Here is an 8,028-nt window from a genome sequence, read left to right as displayed (position 1 = left end):
AAACTCCCCTCCTCATGTCTGTGCTAAAGGTAGGGAAGTACCACATGTGCTTAAGGGTGTTGATGAACCCCTCTATAAAGAATCAATTGCTGAACCATTTGATGAGACCTCATTTATTATTCAAGAAGAAATCCGTGCTGAAGATCTTGCTAATGAGAAAGCTGTTTCCAAGTCAAGTGCGTCAAAGGTTCCGGTCAAAGTTTTGAAAGCAACTGAGACTAACTCAGACACACATGAGTTGGATAACACAAATGCCATGTCTACCATGCATAAGTTGCCTATTGTTAATCCCTCTCATAAAGCATGTGGTGTTCCTGATTGTATGTCTTGTGCTTTTAATTTGATGTATGCTTATTTTAATGGTAAGCATGTTTCTAATGATAAGACTACTCCTCGTCAGCATATGAATAATAGGAAGCATGATAGGTCTAAGACTGCTAGTCCTCCTAAAGCTAGAAAGGAGACATTTGTGCCTAAGCCTAAACAGAAATTTGTCAAGGCTGTTTAGAAGGTCAAATGTCCAGTCATTGAGAAAGTTGAGAACATTAAAGTTAAGAATGTTGTTTCGCCTGATAAAGGCCAATTTTACAAGTATGCCGGACCCAACCAAGCTTGGGTTCCGAAGAAGGTCTAATCCATTTGTACTGCAGGGCATTAAACAGGTACAACCGGTAGTGTGGATTCTTGACAGCGGATCGTCAAGACATATGACCGGAGATAGAGCCCTGCTATCAAATATGGTTGAGAAAGCTGGCCCAGTGGTTACCTTTGGAGATAACAGCAAAGGTTTAACTGAGGGATATGGCTGTTTGCTAGCTGGAAATGTTATCATTGAAAATGTGTATGTTGTGCAAGGACTTGAACACAATCTGCTTAGCATTAGTCAGTTCTGTGACAACGGCTACAATGTTTTATTCGACAAGCTGAAGTGTTAGATTCTGCACAAGAAAAATGAAAAACCCTCCTTGATGGGAATCCGAAAAGGAAATCTGTTCGTAGCTGACATGAACTCTGGGAGCAATCCTGAAGTCAATTGTTTCTATACAAAGGCTTCGTCAGATGAGAGTTGGCTATGGCACAAGAGACTTTCTCATCTCAATTTCAAAACAATGAATTCTCTTGTCAAAAGAGAATTGGTCAGAGGTCTGCCTCAGCTGGAATTCTCCCCAGAAGGACTGTGTGAGGCTTTCCAGAAAGGAAAGTCAAAGAAAGCAAGTCACATAGGCACTGACACATCCTCCATAACTGGTGTTCTGTAATTATTACACATGGATTTATTTGGACCAGTTAATGTTCTTTCGATGTCAAAGAAGTGTTACTATCTTGTGATAGTTGATGACTATTCCAAGTATACGTGGATTTTATTCCTTCACTCTAAGGATGAAACACCACAAGTTATGATTGATCATATCAAGTTGATCGAGTTAGATTCTAATGTCCCTGTTAGAGCAATAAGGTCAGATAATTGAACATAATTCAAGAATTCACTTCTCAATGGATTCTGTACAGACAAAGGGATTACCAGACAATTTTCAGCTCCTAGAACCCCTCAGCAAAATGGAGTGGTAGAAAGGAAGAATCGTACATTGATTAAAGCTGCAAGAACGATGTTAAGTGAATCAGGTCTTCCAATGTACTTTTGGGCTGAAGCTGCCAATACTACATGTTATACTCAGAATCGAACTCTAATCAACAAAGACTTCATGAAAACTCCTTATGAGATTTTGAATGTACAGAAACCTTCTATCAAATACTTTCATGTATTTGGTGCCAGATGCTTCGTGCTCAAGGATGGAGATGATCGTCGTGGTAAATTCGAGGCAAAGGCATATGAGGGTATTTTTGTTGGATATGGAAGAAGATCATACAGGGTGTATATCATTGATCAACACAAAGTAACTGAAAGTGTCAATGTTACATTTGATGACACTAAACTCCCTAGTATCCAAACTGAAGATCCTTCTGAGAAACTGAAGTTTGATGATATGTCAGATTCATAATCAGAACATGATCAAGAACCTGAGGTTGTTGCTGGTGAAAAACCTGTTAATCATGATGATACTCAAGGTAATGGTGATGGAAACTTTGGAAACAATGGAGATACCACTACTACTGACGGAGAATCTTCAAGTTAACATGGCAACAACTCAGGGGGAGATGCTGAAGGATCAACTAGTAGGACACAACATCCCAATGAATTTCAAGGTGAATCATCAAGTTCAAATCTTCCAAGACAGACTGTCTGGAATAAAGCTCATCCTTTTGAGTTGATTATTGGTGATCCAGATGTTGGAGTCAGAACTAGACGTGCTACTCAAAATGAGTGTCTGTTCTCAGGATTTCTTTCTGAGATGAAACCTAAGAAGATTGAGGAAGCACTGACTGATCCAGATTGGGTGATTGCTATGCAAGATGAACTCAATCAGTTTGAACATCAACAAGTCTGGAAACTGGTACCTAGACCTACACACAAGAAAGCTGTTGGTACTCGGTGGGTATTCAGGAATAAACTAGATGAAGATGGTGTGGTTACAAGAAACAAAGCAAGACTGGTAGCTAAAGGGTATTCTCAAGCTGAAGGCATTGATTATGATGAAACCTATGCTCTAGTGGCTAGACTAGAGGCCTTCAGGATATTTCTGGCATTTGTAGGATTCTCTAACTTTAAAGTTTATCAAATGGATGTCAAAGAGTGCCTTTCTGAATGGAAAGATGGATGAAGAGGTATATATAGAGCAACCTCCTGGTTTTGAAGATCCAGATCATTTGGATTTTCTCTACTTTCTTTTCAAGGCTATCTATGGACTCAAACAGTCTCCGAGAAAATGGTATGACACTCTTTCTGAATTTCTTATTGAAAATAGCTTTATTAGAGGTGTCATAGACAAAACTCTCTTTTCTAAAAAGCATAAGAATGATACTATATTAGTCCAAGTCTATGTGGATGATATAATATTTGGGTCTACTAATGATAATCTCTGTAAGAGATTTGCTAAGTTAATGCACAGCAAATTTGAAATGAGCATGATGGGAAAGCTGAAGTTCTTTCTTGGATTACAAGTAAATCAAAGGTTAGATGGAACTTTTATTCGTCAATCCAAGTATCTCAAGGAACTCCTCAAAAAGTACAATCTAGAGGATTCTGCATTAGCAAGGACTCCGTCAACTACAGCTGTCAAGCTTGGACCATGTGAAAACTCCATTAAGGTAGATGTCACAAGCTACAGAGGTATGATTGGCTCGTTACTCTATCTTACTGCAAGTAGACCAGATATTATGTGTGCTACATGCTTATGTGCAAGGTTCCAAGAGGATCCTAGAGATATTCATCTCGTTGCTGTTAAACGAATCTTGAGATATCTTAAGGGAACACCAAATCTAGGTATTTGGTACCCTAAAGAATCTAGTTTTAACCTTGTTGGATATACAGATTCAGATTACGCAGGAAGTGTTGTTGATAGAAAAAGCACCTCAGGGAGTTGTCAATTCCTAGGTAGCAGACTAGTCTCATGGTACAGCAAGAAACAACAAACAGTTTCAAATTCAACGGTCGAGGCTGAATATATTGCTGCTGGAAGCTGCTGTGCTCAGATCTTGTGGATTAGGAATCAGCTACGGGACTATGACTCTGTATTAAACAAAATACCTATTCTATGTGATAATACAAGTGCAATAGCCATCACCAACAACCCTGTACAGCATACAAGGACCAAGCACATTGACATCAGGTATCATTTTATTAGAGAGCACGTCATGAATGGTACTGTTGAACTATTTTTTGTTCCAACAGAAGAACAAATAGCAGATATTTTCACTAAACCTCTTGATGAATCCACATTTACCAAATTAGTTGGTAAATTGGGTATGTTGAATAGCTTTAGTGATTAAACTTGTAAATATCTGAAATCTGTTCTTTAGTGAATTTACAAATGAATTTTTCATAAATGAAAAATTCATTTGCAAATTTATTTTATCATATTTTCCATAATTTCTTGCTTATTTTTATGTAATTTTTATTATCTTATCTTATTTATTTATTCAACTTGTTAATTTTAATGTCTCAGAATATTTTATTTTCTCTAAAAATATTTTTCTATGAATTTTATTTGCTAAAATTCAAAAGAAATCTATTTTTGGACTGAAAATATAATTATCTCTAAAATATTTTAATTGTGTAAATATTTTCTGCCATATCTATATTAGTATTTATTGTAGTTTTATGTAATTTTTAATATGTTCTGTATTTGTTAAAAACTGTTTATATTTGTTTTATATGATATATATATATTTCTTTTTTTTATATACTAGAATGACAATCGGCAAGACAATTGAAATTGTCTTGCTGAAAGTCATTTCAGTATATATATATTTGTTATTGTTTTTATTTTATACTAGAATGACAATCGGCAAGACAATTGAAATTATCTTGCTGAAAGTCATTCCAGTACATATAAGTATTTATTTTTATATATTCAGTTTAATTTTATAACTGGCAAGAAAATCGGTATGACTATTGATTGTCATGCCAGTAATAAAATTTATTTCAGATAAATATTTGTTTTATTTAGTACTGGTATGACAATCGGTATGAAGATTGTCATACCAGTTATATTATTAGTATGTTTGTTTCTCAATTTCCTGGTATGACAATCAGGAAGACAATCGGTATGACTTTCCTCGATTGTCATACCAGTTGTTCTACTTATTGTTTTTTTGTTTTGTTTTGTAAATCATTCAGTTCAGTTTTTTTTTTCAAAATTCCAACAGTTTTCTCTTATTTCTCTCTCTCTCTCTATTCGATCTTAATCTAACCTCCATTGATACTTATTGCTCGAGTTTTTACTAAGCAAACAAAACTTCACTCCTGTGATATATACATACACGTATATATATACAGAAGTGCTGCCAATTTTTATTTTTTTTAAATTTTCACTTCATTTTTTTTGTTCCCCTCAAAATCAGTGTTTGTTTGTTTTTGGGCTTTTTTAGTTTTTTTTTGTTTTGTGTCTTGTGCGTTTTTCAGATCTTGTGTTGAGAGTTAAGAACTTTAACGAGATACATTACTTTCCAAATTTTTCGGATATAATTGATTTAATTCGAATTGTTAAATTAATTTAATTAATTCGAATTTTCTTAATATTACTCTTAAAATTCTGAAAGTGTGTGTCTTATTATAATTTTTAAATGGCTCTCAATTTCCAAATTATTTCGCATAATCTTGTTGGTTATTTTAATCCAGATAAATGTGATATGGAAAAATTTAAGTCGTGGATTAGATTTTTAAATGACCATTCGATTGTTAGCTCTGCTATTAAATCAAATGTGATTTTAAATGTCGATCTGCTCAGACTGATTTGCACAACCTCTACTATGGCCGATGATTTTAAATCTTTTTCATTCACCGTGGCAAACACACAGTATGTGGTTGATGAAACAGTCGTCAATCGAGCGTTAAATTTTCCATTGGACAATTTCTGTAATTTGCCCTCTGAAAATGATATTTCAAACTTTTTCCATGCTATTCACTATCAGGGGGTGATTAACTTAACCAAGTTGTCTAAATCCAATTTGGTTTCTGAATGGGACATTTTCTTCGATACACTTTCAAAAGTGTTTGCCAACTGCACTAAATCCAACTTTCACAACATCACTTCCACTCTGCAGTATGTTGGTCTTGCGGTTGTTTTCAATCAAAGGATCAATTTTGGTAAACTACTTTTACCCATTCTTCTGAGACATCTCACTACTGCTTTACATGATCATTCTACTAATCGTAGGGTTTCGTGCTACTACGCTCGTTTTCTCATGCTCATAGCAGAACATCTTCTCTCACCTGAGCATAAAGCTCTTTTTGCTAACTCTTCAGTAACCGAACCCCCTCCAGTAAGCAAAAAGATTTACACTCGCCAAGACACAACCTTCAAATTCATGCAAGTTCCAGTACTTGTATCTACTTTCATGGCCACTTATATTCCTTTACCTATCTTCAATCTTCCCGGTCATGAACAGCAAGCTCAACCTCCAGTGGTTCAAACCACCCAGGCTCAAACATCAGATGCTCTTCCTCTACAGGTAATAATTCCTCAAACTCAAACTATTCCTCCTTCTGTTGAAAGATCCCCAGTGGTTGATAGGACTGACCATGAAGTTGTAGAACCACAGCTTCAATCCCAGGTCATAGAGCCAAACACAGAGTCACAACCTATCTCAACCTCTCCCCCACTGTCTAAAATGTTACCTAGAAGGTTAGTAGGAAGTAGTATGTTGTTGGATGTGAATGAACCCTCAGCTCTGCCTCCACCCAAGAAAAGAAGAACATTTACAGAGGCATCTGAAAGCCCATCCTTGTCCTCCCAACAGGACATGGACTTTGAAATGGCCAATGAACAGTTACTAGAGAATTCTCTCAACAGGATGAATCTATTGAAATTCGCCATAGGGCCATGGCATCATGTACTGAGTCAAGCACACTTCCATTACTCATAATGGAAGCATACAAACCAATAGATGATACTCAGGACACGGAGCGAGGAGTGCACATTGAGTCGGTTACAATGCCTGCCATAGTTACGGCAGAAGAGCAGTCACATGCTTCTGAGGGAAAATCTGACTCTCAGCCACCTTTAATAGAGTCATTTTCTCCCCTCCCAGATCCAACACCTCTGGCTCCCTCACAGAATTCTCCACTCGCAGATTTATCTGGAGAAAGTGGAGGGCAACTTGGTCAATCTATCCCTGAAGCAATTCAGACATCTATTTCACATGAAAAGATAGGTTTGACTGAGGATCGGGACTCGCGAATTCCCATTGCACCACCACTGACCTCTCTTGAAGAGGCTAGGGTGATTTTAAATGCAGGTACAGAAGATCAGCATCAGGAAGACTCTTCACGAGCAATTATATTGAGAGATACACAAGCACGTGAGTTGAGTGAATCAAACAGGAGAGATATTCAGGTGAGCGCACACACAGACACAAACACTGAAAATCTGTTAGCTCAAATTGCTGATCTCAAGGAACAACTTGCAAAAAGTCAAGCTGAGGCTCAATCATTCAAAGCACAAGTGGTTGAACGGTCTTCTTCTTCCACCTCTGTCAATAATCAGCTGGCTCTCATCAGGACTGAAATATCAGATTTGAAGACATCTGTTGTACCAAAGCTTAACTCAATCCAGGCATCTCCAACGTTATCAGCTGAAGACATTTCAAACTTCTGCTCTCTCCATACAGGAATGACTTCTCTTGAAGACTTGGTTGAAATGAATCATTCACTGGATTCCTCCAGATTTCTGAAGATAGAGACGGGTATGGAACATCTGAATGAAGGGATGAAGCACTTGTACTTCATGATCAAAAATTCTCACTGCCCTAATGAAGAACAAAGGACGTTCTTTGAAGGGCCGTCTGGTGGAGGCTCAGGCTCTGGAGGTGATGGAGGTCATGGAGGATCTAAGGGAAAGTCTGTAGAGGATTCCTCAACTAAGAGGGAGAAGAAAGGGAGAAGTGGAAAGGGAAAAGAAAAAGATTCTTCTGCTGGAGGCACAGGCAAGGATGATGATGTCTACCATAGTGGAGAATAGGATGACTTTGATATTTATGACGTTCCCACTGAATCAGTCTTGGGAGATAAAGATGGTTTCTTTGAAGCTGAGGAGGAAAGTGATTTTGGAGAATGGGAAGAGGAAGCTCCAGTGGATCCTGTGTTTGAGAAAGAGTTTCAGCAGCAACAATCAGAGTTGAAAAGAAAAGAAGCTGAACTCAAAAAGGTATCCCAGATCATTGACATGAGGAAAGACATCCAAAGAACAGAAACTCTTCAAAAGCAACGTCTTCATGACATTAAAGCTAAAGAAAGGAGAAGAGATGTCAGACTGAAGATTGGTGAAAAATGGGATGAAGCTAGGAGAGTACTTGATATGCCTCAGCTAAGCACAAACAATGATAGAAAGTTTCTACATCTTCTGGACAAGCTGAAGATCTCTAATCCAAACAATGGCGTGTACATGAATGCTATAAAGACTGAAGTCT

The sequence above is a fragment of the Apium graveolens genome, chromosome 3 (genome assembly GCF_009905375.1).
Source record: "Apium graveolens cultivar Ventura chromosome 3, ASM990537v1, whole genome shotgun sequence".
Classification (NCBI taxonomy): Eukaryota; Viridiplantae; Streptophyta; class Magnoliopsida; order Apiales; family Apiaceae; genus Apium; species Apium graveolens.
The sequence above is the reverse complement of the archived record's forward strand: the minus strand, read 5'-3'. Positions refer to the sequence as shown.